This window comes from Microcebus murinus, chromosome 19 (genome assembly GCF_040939455.1).
Source record: "Microcebus murinus isolate Inina chromosome 19, M.murinus_Inina_mat1.0, whole genome shotgun sequence".
In the NCBI taxonomy this organism is placed as follows: Eukaryota; Metazoa; Chordata; class Mammalia; order Primates; family Cheirogaleidae; genus Microcebus; species Microcebus murinus.
The window spans coordinates 44,015,336-44,036,277 of record NC_134122.1 but is presented as its reverse complement, the minus strand read 5'-3'; the positions used below and the strand labels follow the sequence as shown (position 1 = coordinate 44,036,277).

The 20,942-nt window shown below is 51.4% G+C and overlaps 1 protein-coding gene across 1 annotated transcript in view; it reads left to right on the top strand.

The window, feature by feature from the left end:
- Nucleotides 1–6,593: 6,593 nt before the first annotated feature.
- GNG4 (G protein subunit gamma 4) overlaps nucleotides 6,594–20,942 on the top strand; it is a 58,561-nt gene continuing 44,212 nt past the window's right edge. The window contains exon 1 of the mRNA XM_012738273.2: nucleotides 6,594–6,761. The gene's annotated coding sequence lies outside the window, so the exon portion shown is untranslated. The remainder of the gene's footprint in view (nucleotides 6,762–20,942) is intronic.

Sequence of the window (20,942 nt, the reverse complement as noted above, 5' to 3'; positions counted from 1 at the left end):
AAAAAAAAAAAAAGAAACAAAGTATGATTACATGGTAGTGAAAAAATTTGGTTCTACAAGTAATTCCAAAAGAATTTTCAAAATGTTTTCAGCGATTTACAGTGTCATTGGAATAGAGCAGATTAGGTGCATACTGAGGGAAGGAAGGTAGGAAAGGAAGGAAGGGATGGTTAGTGGATGAATGGACAGACATGTATCTTACAGACATTATGTAAGGTAAGAAAGGAAAGAAGGAAGGGAGGGAGGGAGAGAGGGTTGGTGGGTGAATGGACAGACATTATGTATCATTTTATCTTTTCTTGATAGTTTTTTAAGAAACTTCCCAATACAAAATAAACTACCAAGTCCTGGGTTACCTTTCCTTGTCTTTGGATAACATCTTTCATAAAAATGCAGCCCACTGTGGTGGCTCACGCCTGTAATCCTAACACTTTGGGAGGCCGAGGCGGGCGGATTGCTCAAGGTCAGGAGTTCGAAACCAGCCTGAGCGAGACCCCGTCTCTACCAAAAATAGAAATAAATTAATTGACCAACTAAAATATATATATACAAAAAAAAAAAAAAATTAGCCGGGCATGGTGGCACATGCCTGTAGTCCCAGCTACTCGGGAGGCTGAGGCAGGAGGATTGCTTGAGCCCAGGAGTTTGAGGTTGCTGTGAGCTAGGCTGACGCCACGGCACTCACTCTAGCCTGGGCAACAAAGTGAGACTCTGTCTCAAAAAAAAAAAATGCAGCCCACTCTTGGTTATCTTCACTTACACACTTTCCTCAACTCTTTTCTTTGCCAAGACACTCCCTATCTTGGAGTGAACTTATTTGACTTCCCCAAAGAGTCTCTTACCTCTGTTTTTGTCCTCTGTTTTATTATATTATAGTTCTTCCATGCTTATATCAGGATAATTTTTATACAAATATTAAAATAGGAGTAAGAGTGGCAGAGTTGTGTACACATGTCCTGTCAGAGATTTAAAGGGGTCCTTTTAGATCCACTGAAAAAGGCTAATTTAGAGCCCTATTTAATACTTTTGATTATCACTCAGGGACAAATTGTGCCAGAAGCAACCAGTCTCTCTTGGTAGTCTATATGGTAGTCTTTACATTTTCTCTATGCAGTAAATCACTCCAGATAAGACAATATTTTGGAGTTTTTAATTAGCCCTCTATCAATTGATCCTTGAAATGTTTTTTATCCAGGAATAATATTCAAAAAGCTAAGGCTCTTCTTTTTACAATTTCCCTCCTAAGTGAGGTCAGTCATACACCAAACTACCTTTACCAAATCTTTAACAAGATTTAAATGTAAGCAAATCATGTACATGGTTTTCCTCGATGTCTTTAAACATGGAGTATAATTGCTCATTTTTTAACACATTTGAGCTTTTATAATGTACCAGACACAAGATTAATAAGACAGAGAATATGCTCTCAAAATAACTCATTGATGAAGGAGGAATTGTAAAAAGAGAATTATGATACAATGAAGTAAAATTTATAACAGAAGCATCTACATATCAGAGTGACTAAAATGGGAAGGAGGGGTATAGTCAGGTTAGATTTCCCAAAGATGATAAAGATTTAGCCAAATCTTAAAGAAGACAGAAATTGGCCAGATTTGGGCCAGGGTAGAAGGAAACCAATGGTGCCAAGATTCAAAGGCATAAGAATGCAGGAAATGGAAGTGGTCAGTGTGTCAAGACATAAGATGAAAGAGGGCATAAGGGGGAAATGAGGGTTAAAATATAATAGGAACTTCTGCCTTGGTCCACTTTGGGGAAAAAAGAGATCAGACTTACCCAGCTATCATACATAAATGACTGGGAACATAGAGATGATATACGAAAACTGATTTTCAGTGTGGAAAACAGGCAGCACAGGAATGTGATGCCTGAGAGAAGGGGAACAAACTAAGTGAATCTTATCACTGTCTCAGCTTTCTGCCTGTGAGTACTCACAAATAGCTATAATGCAGAAGGAGACACTTAGGAAGGTGCAGAAATCTTGCTGAGATGAGGCAAGAGAGACCAGAGTTTGGGAGAGGCTCAGAAACTGAATTTGTGCTACAGAGTACCATAGAGAAAGTTGCTACCCAAAGAGATCCAGTTTCCTCCTCATGGGTTCCCTGGAAGCTCAAGCTGAATACTAAGCTATATAAGATAAGACTCCCTGGGTCTGAACAAAGAATTTCCAGGGCGCTGTAAGCTGAGCAATGCCCGGAGCTCACAGGAGATTGGGATATTTTGAGTTTGAACCAACTAGAGGGCATGGGTTCACAGAAGACACAAGCATTCAATTGAGACCCCAGAAGAGTCATACCTTAGTAAAAAGGCTAAACTAGTCCTAGAATAATGTCTACAAACCTTTCAAACAACCATCAAAAGGGTCAAACTGATCTATAAGAAACTACCTGCCAAAACAAAGTCCCTATTCTGTAAAAGAAGACAACAAAATCTAGGCACATGACAACATACATTTACAATGTCTAGCATCCAATCACAAATTACTAGATATACCAAGAAATATGAAATGTGACCTAAAATAGGAGAAAACTCAGTTGATAGGAATTGAACAAGATAGGAAGAAAATGACAGAATTCACATATAAGTATATTAAATTAGCTATTATAAATATGCTCAACACTCTCAAAGGTTAAAGGAAAACATGAATCTAATGAGGACAAATGGAAGATTAAAAAAAACTAAGTGGAACTTCCAGAGGTAAACATACAACATCTGAAATGAAAATTGGCTGGGCTCAACAGCAGATTAGACACTTCAGAAGAAATGATTAATGAACTTGATATAGCAGCAGAAATAGTCCAAACTGAAACAGAGAATAAAGAATCTTTTAAAATGAACAGAGCTTCAGTGACTGGTGGTATAATATCAAATGGCCTATCATATCTGTGATTGGAATCCCAGAGGAGAAGGGCAAGAAGAGGCTCAGAAAAATATTTAACTAAATGATGGGTGGAAAATTTCCAATTTGATACATTTGAATAAAGATTACAAACCTACAGATCCACCAAGCAGAATAAAAACAAAGAAGACCACATCAAATCACTTCATAATCACATTGCTGAAAAACAGTGACAAAGAGAAAACCTTATAAGCAGCCTTGGAAAAAAGAGATACATTACATGCCAAGGAACAGGATAAAAATACTGCAGATTTCTTAAGAGAAACTACACAAGCACAATGAATGACATCTTTAAGATTCTTTAAAGTATCAACCTGAAATCCTTCAAAAATGAAAGCAAAATATTTATTCAGATAAACCAAAACTGAGATAATTCATCACCAGGAGACCTACAAGACACATAAGATGTTCTTCAGGCAGAAGGAAATGATGTCAGAAATTTGAATTTTCACAAATAAAGATGTGAAGAGCATCGGAAATGGTAAATATAAAAGACTTTTAAAAAATTTCTAAATTGTCTAAAAGAAAATTGACAGTTTAAAACAGTGTGCTGTGGGGTTTATTACATATGTAAAGGGAAATATGACAAAAATAACACAAAGAATGAAAGAGGGGAAATGGAAGCTGTAAAGATCTGATAGTAAATAAGAAGTGGTATGATGTTATTTGAAAGTAGACTATGGGCCGGGTGCTGTGGCTCACGCCTCTAATCCTAGCACTCTGGGAGGCCGAGGTGGGAGGATCGCTGGAGGTCAGGAGTTCGAGACAAGCCTGAGCAAGAGCAAGATGCCGTCTCTACTAAAAATAGAAAAAAAAAATTAGCCAGTCAACTAAAAATAGAAACAAAAAATTAGCCCAGCATAGTGGCTTGCTCCTGTAGTCCCAGCTACTTGGGAGGCTGAGGCAGGAGGGTCATTTGAGCCCAGGAGTTTGAGGTTGCTGTGAGCTAGGCTGACACCATGGCACTCACTCTAGCCCAGGCAACAAAGCAAGCTCTGTCTCAAGAAAAAAAAGAAAGAAAGAAAGCAGACTATGGTAAGTTAAAGATGCGTTTTATACACCCTAGAATGAAAGAGAGAAAAAGAGAATATGAAGGCCAATACTTGAGATAAAGTAGAACACTAAAGTACGCTCAGTCAATCTAGAAGGAGGCAGGAAAAAAGGAATGAAGAATAATAGGACAAACAGAAAACAAACAAATGCAAGATGGTACATTTAAACTCAACCACATAATTACCTCAGAAGTAAATGACCTAAACACTCCAGTTAAAAAGCACACATTTGTCAAGCTGAATTTTTAAAAAGAAGACCCAGTTCTATGCTGCCTACAAGGATAGAGAATCCCACTTTAAGAATAAAGATGCAGATAGATTTAAAAATTAAAAGGATATAAATATACATCATGCAAACACTAATGGTAAGACATCTGTAGTGGCTATATTGACATCGGACAGTGTAGACTTCAGAACAAGGATAAAGGACTGATGTCCAGGGTCCTGGGGCCAAGCGTTATGCTATTGCAGCCATCTCGGGTGATGTCCACAGATGCACAGAATTGGAATCCTCGGGAGGGCTAAAAACACAGATTGCTGGGCGCCACCCCCAGAGTTTCTGATTCATATCTGGGCTGGTTCCTGATAGTCTGATTTCTAGCAAGTTCTCCAGTGATGCTGACGCTGCTGGTCTTGAGACCCACTCTGGAACTGGTTTGGACAAATCACCGAACCTCTTCTTCCTCTTTAAAGTGGACATAATCTTATCTTGAATGGATAATGTCATAATTAGAGAGATAAAATAAGGAAGCAAGGTCTCTGGAAGTGTAGATATTGATTTCTGGCCATTGATTAACTGGAATTGAGATTGGGATTTTAGATAAACGGAACCCTAAGATTCTGCTTCAACCAACACGTTGTGGGGGGTTGCCATTGAGGCAGCAAATACAGGAGAAACAGATTTGGGGGTGAAAATAATGAGTCCAATTTTGGAGTTTAAATGTGTTTTCCATGCAGTACCCATATATCTTTCTCACTCTGAAAAATAAAGGTCTGTGCTGGGGACATTTACTGGCTCACTCATTTTTTACCATAGTTTAATTTTGTGCCTTCAGTAGGCACTTGGGAGCTTTGAAAAATCGATGAGTGTTTGCTGGCCCCGCGCTGGCCTTTCTGGTCTGTGCACTTGCATTCAGTCGGGCACTGACCGGGACTCCGGGAAGGTGCACATTTGTGGGGGGCAAATGCCACAAATGCACATTTGTGGGGGGCAAATGCCACAAATGCACATTTGTGGGGGGCAAATGCCACAAATGCACATTTGTGGGGGGCAAATGCCACAAATGCACATTTGTGGGGGGCAAATGCCACAAATGCACATTTGTGGGGGCAAATGCCACAAATGCACATTTGTGGGGGGCAAATGCCACAAATGCACATTTGTGGGGGGCAAATGTTACAAATGCACATTTGTGGGGGGGCAAATGTCAAACCAGTGAGGACCAGAGACCCAAGACACGTGTTTCTCGAGTCAGGAAAGGTTGCTGACGGTGGGCGAGGAATGCAGAGTTTCAGGAAATACTTCCTAATCGTTAGTCATGATTTGTTGTCGTTGTCGTTCTTATAAAGGCGATTGATACTGGCTTCCTTTTCTACCGATTTTGCTGACGCTGCCTCAAGTGTTCTGTCGCTTCTCCGTGGCGAGGGCTTTGTGTGGTTTCACGGCGAGCTGGGAGAAGGACGGCGCTCAGCCGCGCGTCCGCACCGGAGCCTGCGATGCCCGGCCTGCCGGCAGCCGCCGCGGGAACACTGGGGTCGCCAAGCTGTCCCCGCGGAAGCAGCGTCCTGCTCTTTCACGAACATGGAGATTGGCCGCCGCCTCGCGGGGGGCCGGCGGGGACGGGGACAGCTCGCGGGAGTCCAGGCGACGCCGCCTCGCGGTCACCCCCAAAGCAGGGGGCGCCGCGGCCCGGCCCTGTCCCCGTCACTTAGCAACGTCGTCATCGGTACCCTCCGCCCCGCCGGCGGCGACGATGCCGGGTGAGTCCCGCAGGCACGAAGCGCTCCCGCTCCCGTCCCGCCGCGGCGGGCGCTGTCCGCGGACGGACGCTGGGGGGGGGCTGCGCGCGGCCGCACTGTCGCGGGGCTTGTCGCGGGGCTCGCCCCGGGCGAGGACGGGCTGCGGGCGCGCTCGGAGGGAGCCCGCGAGGACCGCAGCCCCCGCGCCCCCCGAGCCCGGGCAGCGCGCTCCTGCCCCAACGGGGGGCGCGGGCCGGGCTGCGGGTGGGCAACGCGGGCGGGAGCTGGGGTGCGGGCCGGGCGGGGCGGGAGCGCGGAGCCCCGGCGCGGGAGCCCCGGTGACGCACCAGTGACGTCCGTGGCGGCGGGCGGGATTTCCCGGCCCCTCCCGGCTCTGGGCGAGACCCTGCCGCGGAGTGGGCGCGACCAACGTGGCGGGAAGGGGGCGAGGGTCGCAGGGTCGCCGGCCTCTCCCCACGTCGGGCCCCGCACGACGCGAGGCGCCGAGCGGCAGCACCTGGCGGCGGGCGGCCCCGCTCCCGGGCCGGGCAGGGGACGGGGAGGCGGGACTCGCACCCGGGCGCGCGGCCCCCTCCCCGGCCCCGCGTGGTCTTTCCCGGCCCGGGGCGGGGCGGGGCCGGGCCGAGCGCGGAGACCCCGCGGGCGGGAGGGGCGGCGCGGGGCGCGCGTTGGCACCGCGAGCCCGCACACGCCGGGGCGCGGGAGCCCGACCCGCCCGCCCAGCCCCGCGCCCCGATGAGGAGCGACGCTGCTCGGCCCGGCCGCCCCCCGCGTGCACCGCGCCCGAGACAAAGCCCGCGCGCCCCGCTCCGGTAAGTGGGCGCCCGCGGGGTGCGGGGGCCCCGCTGCCCCGGGAGGGACGCGCCGCGGCCGGGCCCGGTGTGCGGGCGGGGAATGCCGCGGCCCTCGCTGCGGCGAGCTGGGGAGAGCCGGAAACAACAGCGAAAGTCGGGCAAGAAAGTCTCTGCAACTAGAGGCACGGTCCCGGCGCCTGTGTCGTTCTGACGCTGTCGGTGGCCGCCCGCGACACAAAGACCGGCGGTCGTCTCGGCCGCCCGTCGCTGGCCCGGCCTCCGCGGCGCCCGCACAGGTGGACGTCCGCGGCCCGCGTCGCCAGGTGCGGGCTCCCTGGAGTTCCCGGGACCTGCGTGCTGAGCCCTGGGAGGCCCGAGCGCAGGTTTGGACAGCCCGCTCGGGACGCGTAGGGGGTCCCCCGCGGTCGCGTGGCCCCCTCTCTCTGGCTCGAGGCAGGCGGAGGCTTCTGAAGGACCGACCCCCTTCCATATGTAGGTCACAGGGCGGCTGCTGTTCTCCCGGCGGGGACGTCCTCCGTTGAAGAGGACCTTAGTGGAGGGACATGGAATGGCTAGGTGGTCATTTGTTTGGGGAAATGTGTTTGGCGAGTGCCTGCGGAAGCCCTCGCGAGTCCCCAGCACCCTGGGACCCCTGCCTCGGGAGCGGTTCCGGTGGTGACTGTGGACGACAGGGTGAGGGTTTGTTTTATGGCGTCTGTCCCCAAGGCTGGTGCTGAAATGTGCTGCGCTCGCCGCGCGCGCACCCGGCTGCATTGGGGCAGCCTGGGCTTCATTTTATAATTGCCTCGGAAATAACGGGAGGGTGAGGTGGGGGGACAGAGTGTGGTTGGAAAAGACGCCTTCATTTGGAAAGATTTGCTTCATTTCGTGCATTTGGGGCTAAGGTGTTAGGAAACCTAAAAACGTTGAAGTTGGGTCGAGTGATAAAGTGGATCGCAGACACCAGGTCTCCCCAGCCTCGGGGCTGCCGGCTGGCTTCTCTTCCTGTCGCCTCCAGGACTGTAAAAGGCTGGCACAGGGCCCGGGCCTTTCAGCCAGAGCAAAAGGCCTCCTGGGCTGCTCCTGTGTTCTCCATTAAACGTGTCAGTCCTGTCGTCTGCTCATGAGTGAGTGAGGTGTGGTGCTTCCCACAGTGGGACAGCAAAATGCAGCAGCGAATGCCTCAAAGCGGCTGGGAGGGGACCTAAGCTCTGTGGTTGGCAACTCCTTTTCCTGATTGTCGCTGCGGCGGGGGAGGGGAGGCTCACCGGCCTCTGCTCTGGCTCTTTCCTGCGAGAAGAACTGCGGCGATGAAAGGAAAGCCTTTTCCAGCCCAGAGAAACAAGACGGAGCACATGTGAACTGCGGATTATTTTTGAAGTGTGGGGTTGGGGCAATGATCAGTCATGATAAGAGAGGGCCGTGGCACTTCACAAATAGCAGGTGTCATTGTCTATACAAGGTTTATTGTGATGCTTTGTTAGTGAATGAGTAGCTTCACTATGGGGTTATTAGGCTGCAATGACTATTTAGGACAATGGACTTCCTGTTGGCCCCTCCACCCATGCCCAGCTCCAGTCCCCATAACCCCTTAAAATATAAAATTGCCCAAAGGAAGCTGGCTAATCAGCACAGCAAAAGGCTCGTTCCCAGGGGTCCCATGACTGGCTGGGCAATTACCTTTGACATTTCTCGTGCAAGTCGACAGTGGAGAAAGCAGAAACAAAGCTTTTTCCATGTTCATTTTACAGTTTTTAAAGCAAAAGTGACAGTCTCTGAAGCACACCCCACAAATCCCAAAGCATTCTTTGAAATGGTGTTATAGAACATCAGGTGGGAACATGGACCCTGGTCCCTGGGCATGTGGTGCCCAGAGCTGTCTCAGAAGAACAGGAACACTTGGGATTTAGGAGTGATTGTATAAAACGCCCCCCCCACACACACACACACACTCACACTCACCACACAACTACTGCTTACAGAGGAACCAGAGACTAAAGTCCGTAACCAACAAATTGTTCTCAATTATTTATAGCCACATCTCACTATCACATTTTTCTTAGTTTGTCTCATTTTCTGCTTGCAGAGGGGAGAATGCCTATTATGTGTCAGAAGATTTCCCTTTTCTTAATGGAATTTCGAAACCATGTCTTTAAAAGATTACCTGATTGTTCTCAGAGCACCTTTCTGAGCATGCACTACTATCTGATCTTGCTGATTTTCCTTTGTAATTTGGCATTTTTATTCACTCTAGACATACTCAGGCAGGGAGTCTTTTATTATTCAGGTAAAGGGATTATTTGTTCAGTTTTCTTAAACCAGAAACCAAAATTTAACTTCTTTAATACTCCATAAGTACTACAGAAATGTCCCATCAACAGTGATTAGCAAGAATGTTTTCACCGAAAGTCAGAAAAGCTAAATGAGTACCAGAAAAAAAAAAAAAAACACAAAGAGATAAATTAATTACAGGATAATACTACCGAAAGGCTTTAAGTAGCTGGTTAAAACCATATGAAGAATAAGCCAAAGACCTTGAATAAATGATCAGAAGTGAAAATGAAATTTCCATTTTAGGGAAGGAAATAGAGGCAAGAAAAACTGCTGAAAGAGAAAGTGACTGCAGAGAAAAACAATGGGTACTTGAAAAGAGATCCATTCAGCAAGCTAGCTGGAGCATTCCAAATCCCTTTAATAGCCAAAGAGCTTTTGTTAGGTCAAATGGTAGCTGGTGGGCAATCAGTTTTCCTGCTGGAACCCGGCAGACAAAATGGCAGGCGTCATGCAGATAGGGGACATGTGGCTGTGTTGAAGCCATGGCACTTACTGTGGAATGGGCCCTGCGTGCCCAGGAGAAGTGAGAAGGGGGCATGTGGAGCCGCGGAGGAGCTATTCATCTCCATGGCCCTGAGGTTTGTGGGTGTCTGCAAGCAAGTCCCCGAAAGCCCCACCTAAGAGGACCAGGCAGGGTAAGGAGCTCAGGTTGGTGGGCAGCAAGGGGAAGGGAGGGCCTGCCCTTGCCCGGTGTGGGCTGGACGCATCCTGCAGGTGATGGACTCTGATCCTCACCTGATACCTGCAAGGTTTTCCTAATTTGCAAAAAAAACAGCAGCGACTGCTAGTGTCCCGCCCGCCCAGGCGAGTTCTGGCTGGGAGTTTGGTGGGTGGTGGGAACTTCTTTTAACCAGCAAAGGAAGAGCACGCACAAATGGTAAGTGCAAGCAACTGAGACGTGTGGAAGAGAGGGAAGAGAAGAAGCCAGGCGGTGGCGTGTGCTCCTTCCCAGAGGATTTGTTCCTCTTCTTATACATTCCTCAAACCAGTCCTGCCGGGGTTGCCGGGCTGGCTCTCTCTAGTGGGACACTCATACGATGAAGCCATAGAAGGGCGCCCAGGGATAGCAGAAATGCTACAAGTGTCCCTCTGGGGCCCAAGGGATTTCTGTCCCCAGCCCCTCCCCCCACCCCAATAACACGTGCACAGTGTGGGGCCACAGCCCACAGGCACTGACTGGCACTAACTGGGTGTTCGCGCCTTTCTCCCCCATCCTGGGCTTCCTCCTGGTGCTCCTGCCTAGTTTCTAGCCGTGGGGCCTCCTCTCCCAGCCCTCCCCGCTCGCCACCATAGAGAGAGGCAGGGCAGTAGGCATAGGGAGGGGGAAACATTCGTAATTCTTTCAAAAATTCCTATTCAAGCACCTCTACAACTGCACCAGAAAAGTTTCCAAAAGAAGGAGATGTTCCCCATGATCCCAACATCCAAGTTCAACTTTGTTTACCTCTTCTGCTGTTCCGTCACGCAGATATGTAAAATGGAGAGACTTCCACCAAAACAGTGTCCATGTGTGAGGTCCGAGTAGGAGAGATGGGATTAGACAACGGGAAGGAAGGAGCAAGGACACTAGGACAGGGGTGGGGGAAGCAGAGCAGTGCCGAAGGTCCAGAGTGGCTTATTCTCCACGATGGCCCAGGGGGACTCTGTGGCCCAGAAGCGAGGACAGGAGTAGCAGACCGGGGTGGCCGTGCCCCAGGCTGGGACTCTGTCTTCCCAGGGCGTCAGGCTCTCAGAGGCAGGGGGCAGAGGTCAGGCAGCCCACCTTTGCTGACCGTCCCCCAGGGGCAGACCGTGAGCAGCCTCGGAAAGGGCTGTGTGTCCTCCCGCTACACGCGCCCTTGCTGGGGTCCGGCAGCCCAGCGCCCTCACAGACTGAGTACGGTGGCAGCGCCCCCTCCTTGGCACTGGGACCCACTGTCACAGGGGACTCCGCCTTCCCGTCGCTCCCTCTCTGTGCCAGGGTCCCAGCATACCCAAGAGCCAGCGTCCTCCTCTGGACTATCTGTCCTGCCCCATGGCCCTGGGGTCCCTGCAGCGTGCACAGCCTGCGTGGAAATTTCCAGCAGGGCTTTCCCTCAGCCCAGAGCCTGTGGCACACTAAGCCTGCATGAGTCAGGCCCTCTTTGGTTTTCGTTTCCCTTCGGCAGTGCTGGGAAAATTCTGTTTTCTCCATGCCCCAGCTAACCTCGCCTGCAGCCTGGGGGCTGCCCCCGTGTGCTTGTTTCCCCCCGGTCCGTGTGGGGCCGCACGGAGGACAGAGGGCTGCAGCCTGGTTAGGGAGACCCCGTGACTTCAGTCCACAACGCGTGTGTGTCTGGTGGCGTGCACGGGGAAAGCCGAAGTTACGAGGGTGCACACACAGCCGGGCTTCCTGACGCTCCAGGGCAGTGGTGGGAATGGAGTGTGGCCAGTGGGGGACAGTGGCAGACGTGAGTGAAGAATCCCAAAGTGCTGACCTCAAAGTAAATACAGGGAAACGGATGGTGGCGTCGGCCACTGAATTCTCTCTGGAACAGGTGTGTGATCCTTAAATTGGCCTCCATCAGTGTCACACACTTCCTGCCCTCTGTGAATTTTATCTGATGGGGACAGAGTCGCTGGCACCTCTGTGTGCCTGGGTCCCTGCCGCCGTTGCCTGTCTCTGGACAGCTACACCCGTCGACCTTCCAGTGGGAGGTTAGCATTTTCCTTCCACTCGGTTGGTCTTGCAGAATTGTGTTTTGGGGGCTCTCTCTCTGGGCATACCACTCCGTGCATGCCCTGTCTACACTGCTGTGAGTGTGTGTGCAGCCTTCTCGTGGTTCGCTGAGCTCACTGATAGGTCAGAATCTTCCAAACGACTCAGTTTCTTTCCAGACGCTCTCCTTGTGCTAGGGCTTGTTGCAGTCAAGAGTATCTAAAAGAAGTCGATCGCTGACCTGGACCCAGGCATGTTTTTATGAAAGAGCAATTTTCTTTGTCACGAGATCTGCCATCTCTGTGTTCTGCTGATCCTCTCGGTGGATCTCCCCAGCGTTTTCAGCCTTGCTCGAGTTTCCCTGTGCGCTAGTGCTCCAGACCGCATGCCTCTCAACGCCGGGCACAGCGGAGGGACTCTTTCAATGCAGGTGTATTGCGGAAAGCAATAGATGTGTTCGTAAAAGACTGTATGCAAACCATGTTTGTAAGACGTTCGCCGACTGCACACGTGGTAAACACCTGCAGGATGTGCACCAGGTAATTTAGGCTCTGGCGACAGAAAGATGAATGGGATATAATCACGCCCTCTGAAGAACTCATAACCCAGGGGGGTGCACGTGCGAAACAGCTCCCCTACCCTGGGTTGGTGCTGTGACAGACACCAGACAAGCAAGAAAGGGCTTTGTGGGCAGAGGGCCCAGCAGGTAGGTGCCCAGGCTCGGAGTCGTGAATAGCACAGGGGAGAGAGTGGAGAAGGCTGGTCGGAGCCAGGATATGAAGACTCTTGAGTGACGCAGGGAGGAGTCTGTTCTGTGACGAGTGGGAGCCCCAGGGCAGTTGGGCAGCACACTCAGGGTGTAGCGGGTGCCGGCCGCGGCCCTCTGGCGTGCCTGCTGCGTGGGGCAGGTCAGAGCTATGAGGCAGGAGAGGGAGGGCAGGGAGAGCTGGCGACGTCCCAGCATGCTCTGGCCCCCGCTTCCGTCGGGGCCACTGTCTGACCAGAAGCAGAGGGGCAGGGAGAGGTTGGCGTCTGGGGGTGCCGGGGTTTCTATCATAGCTTGGGCCTGGACAGGGCGAGGTCACATGCCTTGGTCTCGTGAGTGGAGTTGAGCAAGTGGAGAGAAGGTGTACGGCCTGCCAGGTCAGGAGGTGACACCTAAGGGACATATGTGTCCGGAGCTAAGCAGAGGTCTGGCTGGGCGCAGCCTGGAGGAGGATGGACTCGGTGGTACTCGGGGGAGGCCACGTGGTGAACAAGATTGCAGCGGGAGATCCAAGGCGTGGTGGCAAAGTAAGGAGACCCACGAGTCAAAGAAGAGGTGTGAAGTTAGGGACAGAACAGAAGACTCTTCTGTAAGATGCATACTGCTTCTAACACGGTCTGTCATGCGCTGGGCTCCCCTAAAAGAGACTGGACCCCCATACACATACCCCTCGCTTAGCTGCTCCGCTGGCCAGTCCCTGCTAAACCACAGCCAAGCTGCCGCCACTGTGCTTTCCTGGGTGACTCATTCGTTCTGCATTCCAGCAGTTGCAGCTCTGCCTCTTGTTTGTGATTCCTTTGTCCCCTAATGCTTGTGGCTTGCTCAGACGCTGCTAGCACCCGTCTCTTGCTGCCTGCCCACGTCGGGGAATTATAGTTTATTGACCTTCGGTGTGTGCACGTCTCTGTCCGAGGGGGAGTCTCCATTTTATGTCTTGCCCCAAGCCTCCCGGGCACCCTCCTCTCACCCCCAAGTTCTGGTGGCTTTGGGGCAGCCTGGCCCCGCTTCACAGTAACCATGGCAACTCACAAGCAACACCCCGCAGAGCCACCCAGCACCCAGGCCTGCCCCAGCCGCCCTCCGGTTCTCCTCTGCCCCCCACTGCCAGCTGAGAAACGCCCCCGGGGTCTGGTGTCCTCATAGTCCCCTCCTCCCTCCTACTGGTTTTCCTCACCGGACTTTCCAGGCTCTAGGGGTTCCAAAGACAGGCCACGGAGGGCGAAGCAAAAAAGCCTCTGCAGGCCGGGCGCGGTGGCTCACGCCTGTAATCCTAGCACTTTGGGAGGCCGAGGTGGGCGGATTGCTCAAGGTCAGGAGTTCGAAACCAGGCTGAGTGAGACCCCATCTCTACCAAAAATAGAAAGAAATTAATTGACCAACTAAAAATATATATACAAAAAATCAGCCGGGCATGGTGGCGCATGCCTGTAGTCCCAGCTACTCGGGAGGCTGAGGCAGGAGGATCGCTTGAGCCCAGGAGTTTGAGGTTGCTGTGAGTGAGGCTGACGCCATGGCACTCATTCTAGCCTGGGCAACAAAGTGAGACTCTGTCTCAAAAAAAAAAAGCCTCTGCAGAGGGCACGCCATCGTGGAGGAATCAGACCAATAACAAAAAGGTGGAAAGCTGAAAGTAGTTTAAATAAGTAAATTCATAAATACACATCTTAAGATGGAATACGCGTAGGAGAGAAAATAAAAGCAAGGCGGGGAGACAGGGACAGTCGTGGAGAGGGTGTGGCACATTGTAAGCAGGCCGCCCATGGAAGGACTTACTTAGCGCATTGACCCAAGACTGAGGTGGCCTCCCAGATGAACGCAGCCGATGCTCCCAGGGCTGCAGAGTGGAAGCAGGTGACACGGTGGTGGAGCCACGGGTTCTTTTATGCCCTCCTGGCAGGACGAGTATTTTGTCCCCCCCCCCATCCCTGGCATCAAAGGAAATTACATTACCCCAAAGGAGTGCATGGTAGCATAGCTCAGGTAGACTTCGACAGAGACTCTTTTATCAAAAGAGCACACAGGAAACAGCTCTTTCTCACCCCAAAGTGGACCTCTCCACAGCCTGGCTGTCCCGTGTGTGTGCCAGCAACCCAGCGCCTGGGGCTGCCGGGCCCCGGGACTGCGGATCGGCTGAGCGCCAGGTGGAGGCAGAAGAGAGGAAGAGCCCTGGTCCACAGGGGCATTTGACGCATCCTCAACCTCTCCAGGAGGTGGCCCCAAGAGGTGGGATTAGAGACCCTCACCAGTGAAGGTCTAGGGGGCTAGATGGTGTAGCGGGGCCACCCTCAATGACAGCCTTGTGGGTTCTTGGTGATTTTGTGTGATGACGGACTGGCCATTCCTTCTGCTTTTACACCCCTGTCTTGGGAACCCTTTGCTGGTGGCACAGTCCGCCTGTGAAATCCAAGGTAGATGCAGCGGTGGCTCCCAAACCTGGCTGCATTCACTGAGGGCAGATTTTTAAAATACCCCTTCTTGGGCCTCACTGCCTGGATGTTCTGACTCCAGGCAGGTCTGGGGTGGGGCCCAGGGGTCTGGGTTTGAGGTTTGCAGCCACCTGGTTTGAGCAGCATTGACCCGATGATTACTGTGGGTCCTTCTTCCTGGCATTCTGATCTCCTTCCACCTGCCTGCATGTCCCCAGGCTCCCGTGTCCTCTGCCAGCCTCTCCTGCCCCTCATGGGGCTGGGACAGGATGTGGCTGCAGCACCCACCAGGCTAAATGCCCGGATCTGTCTTCCCTGCCTTGCTTGGATGGTGACAGAGAGCCACCCCTGAGGGGACACCCGCTACGACCCTAAAGAACTGCCTCTGCTCAGAGCACGGTGACCCGGATGCAGACTTCTGCACCTCTGCTCCTTCCCACAGGCAGCCACAGAGCGGCTCAAAAGTTCTGGGTGCCCTGGAGGAGCTCGGACCTACGTTCACCCGTTAGTCATGGGCGAGATGTCAGACTGCTCCGTGGCCTTGTGCCGGGGGTAGGAATACAGAGATGAGGGACAGACCATCCCTGCTCATGAGAATTTGCTCTCTGGTGAGGGAGACAGATGATTATAACATGACACAGGCTTAAGGACAGGTCCCGCCTGAACACAGCAAGACAGCAAGCCCAGCCCAGAAGGTCAGGAGGGGCTTCTGGGAGGAGGCCTCAGAGTTTAGCCAGATGAAAGGGTTGGGGCAGAGCCAGTGAGAATTCCATTCGAGCAAATAATAATAACAACAACAACAACGGTGGCTAACATTGACTAAGAGCTCACTACAGGCCAGGCTCTAAGTGTCTTAGATGGTACTGAACTGCTTATTCCTGACAACTGCTGTGGTAGGAAGAATAATGATCCCGCAAGGATGGCCACACCCTTGTCCTTGGAACCTGTGGGTATGTCACACGGCAACCGGGATCTGCAGGCGGGATTAAGGGAAGAGTCTGGAGATGGGGAGATGATCCTGGATTTTCAGGTGTGCCCAGAGCATCAGAGGGGTTCTTGTAAGAGGGGGACAGGAACGTCGGGAGAAGAGACTGGAAGATGCCACACTGCTGGCTTTGGAAATGCAAGAGGGGCTGTGAGCCCAGGAATGCAGGCGGCCTCCAGAAACTGGAAAAGGCAGAGGCTACGGACTCTCCCCAGCACCTGGATTTTAGCCCCGTGAGACCCATTTTGGACTTTTGAACTCTAGAACTGTAATATAATACGTATGTATTGCTTTAAGCTATAAGTTTGTGGAAATTTGTTGCAGCAGCAATAGGAAACCAAAACAACTATTCCTCTCCCCATTTTGCAACGGAAGAAAGTGAGAAGGTCAGCCAAGTGCTTACGTTACACAGCTGGTAAAGCCGGGCTCCGGGCCCTGCACTCGCCCCTCTCGCCCCTCTCCTGTCCCTGCCACCTGGGGGAGAGGAAGAAGCAGCGGTTCAGCAGCTGGTGCTTACCAGGGAGCCCGGGAGCGTCAGAAGATGAGCTGGCAAGGTGAGCGGGCAGGAGCTTGGGTCCTTGAGGCCCTTCTTGGCCAAACAGAGGGGAGCAGCCATCTCGGCCTGTTGGCCCGGGCTCCTTTGTGGGGGTCTGCCCTAGTTCATGCCAGACCGGGCGTGCCCGTCGGGGCCGGGGTCAGCTCACCAGGCCCAGCTCACCTGCACCTGGCGTCAGCCGCCCACCGCGCTGCCTCCCTCCACCGTCAGATGGTTCAAAAGTGCCTCCCTGGCCAGGGTTAAGGGCAGGCGTCTGGCCAAGCACCTGCAGCGTCCTGATGCATTTAAAGTTCTATGTTCAAACATAGGCTTCCACCTCATCCTTCTTTCACTCATTCTAGTTCTTTAATAGAAAGCATCTCCCATCCCATCAGCCTTTGACTGAAAGAAGTAGTCAGAGGAATTTTTAGGCAGTGTTTTGTTTTGTTTTGTTTTGTTTTGTTTTTTTGAGACAGAGTCTCGCTTTGTTGCCCAGGCTAGAGTGAGTGCTGTGGCATCAGCCTAGCTCACAGCAACCTCAAACTCCTGGCTCAAGCAATCCTCCTGCCTCAGCCTCCCAAGTAGCTGGGACTACAGGCATTCGCCACCATGCCCAGCTAATTTTTTGTATATATTAGTTGGCCAATTAATTTCTTTCTATTTATAGTAGAGACGGGGTCTCGCTCTTGCTCAGGCTGGTTTCGAACTCCTGACCTTGAGCAATCCGCCCGCCTCGGCCTCCCAGAGAGCTAGGATTACAGGCGTGAGCCACCGTGCCCGGCCTGGTGTTTTGTTTTTTAAACAGGACACGTGAGCATTACCTGAAACTACCACTCCAGCTATGTCTGCTTAATTTATATTCCAACTATTTTACAGGCTGTGCTTAGATTTTCAAAGGAGCAATCACCGACATTTGATTAGCATTTTGCAGTTTGCCAAAAGCATTTGTGTACCCTGTCCACTTGATCTTTACAGAAACGCTAGGAGGCAGCGATCTTTACCCCATTCTTAAATGAGCAGGCTGAGGTTCTAGGAAGTACAATTTGGCCAGGGCACATGGCAGAGCCAGGATAGGAACGCAGGGCTACTACCTCGAATGCCACATTTTTTTCTGTTGCATTATATGGCCTCTGAAAGGGAAAAAGAAAAAAGACCCACAATGCACTTACGAGGAAATGGAGTCCCAGAATCCAGTTCAGATGTGCCCCTCCCAGGCGCAGAAGTACAATGCTGGGACATCCACATGCCACCGCCTCTGAGTGCCGGGGACCCCACCCGGGGCTCGGGGTTCATCAGAGCTCGGTCTTAGATGTGAGAGTGTCACACAGGGCGGTTTGAATGAGACGTGCGTAGTCGGCTCAGCAACATCTCGTGGCAGAGGCAGGCGTCCTGCTGGAGGACCTGCAGCGACGGGCACGTCTCTGGTGAGAGGCCGCAGCGTGCGTGGCCGAGGCTTGCCACAGGCCTGGGCCCCCCGGTGACAGAAACACAGCAGGCCTGCTCCCCAGCGCCAGCCACTCTCCTCTATTCAGGGCTCCCGCAGCCCTCATCTCAGGCCTCACCGCCGGCCCCTGTGTTGTCACCTCCTGCACAACGCAGGTGCCCGGGCACAGCTCAAGCCTGGCCTCTCCCGGTTCTCTTTCTAGGTGCCTTCGGGCTGCTCCCTTGCTGAGACCCCAGAGAGCCTTCCTCAAATAAATCCAAAGCTTTGGCATTCAAAACTCGTTCCTGAGGACGGCATTCAGAACCCACTTAGGAAGTAAAAAGCAGAGTACCTTTTTGTCTTTCTGTTCCCGCCTTAATAAGCCTGGTTCCCCTCGAGGCAGCACGATGTCTCTGGCTAGCGGCAGCCGGTCAGGTGCAAGAAAGCACCGCGACGGAAACAACAACCCATTTGTCACCACGATGCTCTGTCATCAGAGAGAGCCAGGTTCTCCCCATCCTAGTCCGGGCTCACCTGTCAGTGACCGGAAGGAGTCACCGCAAGGGGTCTTAGCATCCAGGTCCCCACCAGGAACCCTGTGCAGACCGAACACACATGCCACCACGTGTTTGTATGCCGCTAATTTGCAAGTACACATAGACACCTTGGGGATTAATAAAATAAAAATGAATCTAAGCCTGTTAACAGCTTTGTCACGTTATAGCTTCGGAGTCAACAGATATTAAAAGTACTGCGATCAGGGAAGCTGCGTTTGTTTTATTTATTTTAGAAGGGGCCTAACTTCTAGATGCTTAAAACGTCATGCTTTGAAACCACGGGAACTGTGGTTTGCAGACTCTTCTACCTCTAGTACTCGGTTCATTGGCGATGCCATGCTAGGGTATGTTTCCTGCATGTGCCGTGACTCGGCTCCCTGCCTGGTTCTGTGTCACCTTCCTCTAGCGCCTGCTGGCCTCAGAGAAGGAATAGCTCTAGGCAGCCTCACTCCCTCCACAGGGGCATCGAGTGGGGGAGCTTTTCAGAGGGTGGGTCCTTCCAGTGTCGGGGTGAAGGGTAGTCTTGAGACCGGCTGATCCTTCACCCTTCCTAGAGCAATAGGGTCTCGTTAGTGACCCATGGGACTAGTCGTGCCATTGTCTAGGACCCCAGTCTCAGCCCTGTCTGGTTTTGAAGCCTCCCATGCCCTACCATGATGACCCTTTTATTAGACCAGAGCTTATTTTTCTTCTCCAATTAGGATCCTGGTCTTTATATCCTTTCCTGTTTGCTCACAGAGACTTTGCCATGACCTGGACCCTGTGTACATTTTTCTTGCCTTTTTTTTTTTTTTTTTTTGCCTTATCCTGGTTGGACTCTTCCCAGCCCACGTGCTTCTTCACTCACAACCAGTTGGCTTCAGGTTAAAAGCAGAAAGAACCAAAGCCAGCCTCCCTGGCCAGCTGTCTTGCTCAGAGGGTTCCCACCACCGTCCAGCCATATGGTAGGTACAAGAGGAGTTTTGTCATCCCAGGTGCTTCATGTAGAGGTGCTGGCATGGAGGTCAGATCTCATCATCTGTGGCTTTTATGGCTGCTGGGAAGAACTGAGATTTCTCCCTGCTGCCTCCCCTAGCCAGTGTGCTCCACCAGCACCTCTGCCACTCAGGGACAAGTCGCTGTGAACCACCACGTTGCAGGGTCCACAGCCATGGTGTTCGCAGTATCAGGCTGTCAGCACATGAGAAAAAAAAAAAAAAACCATCCATGTCAGACTCTTCATCTTTATTCCTAGAAAATATTCAGTTAATGTTCAGGCTTATTTAACATGTCCTTTTTTGTTTTTCACTGCTGCCAAAATATTCTCTTCCATGCGTGGCATACTTGAGCAACACAAATCAGCCTGTCTGCAAAGTCTGAACAACCACCTTGGAGAGAGCCTTTGAATATGTGTAACAAGTGATCAACAGTGTCAGACTTCGACATCAGCTCTCCCTTCCTCTTTTGAAAACAGTTGCCTTTGAGTAGTCATCTGGGCTTATACGTTCTTCTCATCCAGAAAGAAAGCTACGTGACTGTGTTCTTCCTTTTGCTTTTGGTGTTTTTGTTTGTTGTTTGTTTTTTTTCAGGATCAAGCCATTAAGTTGTTACCTAATCTCAACAAAGGCAGGTGACAATGTCTAATATTCTGTGAATTTCTAAGTTGTGTTACTGGTTTTGTTCCTACCTGAGGCATCTTTCTTCATTCCAAGCATTTTGGGGCGTGAAGATGACAAATTGTTACGAATGGGAAGACTAAAATGCACAGAGACAGAAATGTGCTCAAAGTCATGCAAGGAATCAGAAGTAGGATTAGAGGCAAGTGTCCTGGCACCTCACCCACCTGCAAGTGGTTCAGGGCTGCGCCAAGGGGCACGAGGGGAAATTTACAAGGTGTTCTTGGAAGCAAGATAAAGAAAATACATGTGATTGGTTAAAGTGCAAAGTTCCTAGTTAGAGGTTAGTTGGCAGGTTCTGATTGGTTAAGTTTTGTTTACTGTTGACATTGAGCTGGGTTTGGGTTTGTTCAGGTAGGAGCTTCATGCAATGGAGTCTTAACCTATAGCCTCCCAGTTAATTCTTTTTAACTCCAGCTACACGGTGTTTCAGAATTCCTCTTCCATTGCACATGTCTCTTGAGTCTGAGGGCCGTGCATCTTGGCTGTTCTGAGCTGCATCTACGCTCCCCTGGGTGGCCTTCTGGTTATTGCCACAGCCGCTTAGGCCATCATACTGGCCTATCATGACAGGCCAACCCTGTTGCAGGGGCCTCAAATTACTGTCTCACGATTTGGCACTATAGACCATCTGCTTGCATCAGAATTACTGAGCCATACAAAATACCTGGCTTTGGGTGCTCAGCTTTGATGGGGGTGTCTGCTAAGTGATGAGACAGTGGCATTATTGGGCTGTTGGTCTTGATTATAGTATAGTGGTATAGTAGTTGAGCCACAGGTTGCTGTTTTCAGCAGCAAAGTTTCAAGTATTTATGGTACTTTGAAGGTGTGTATCTGACAG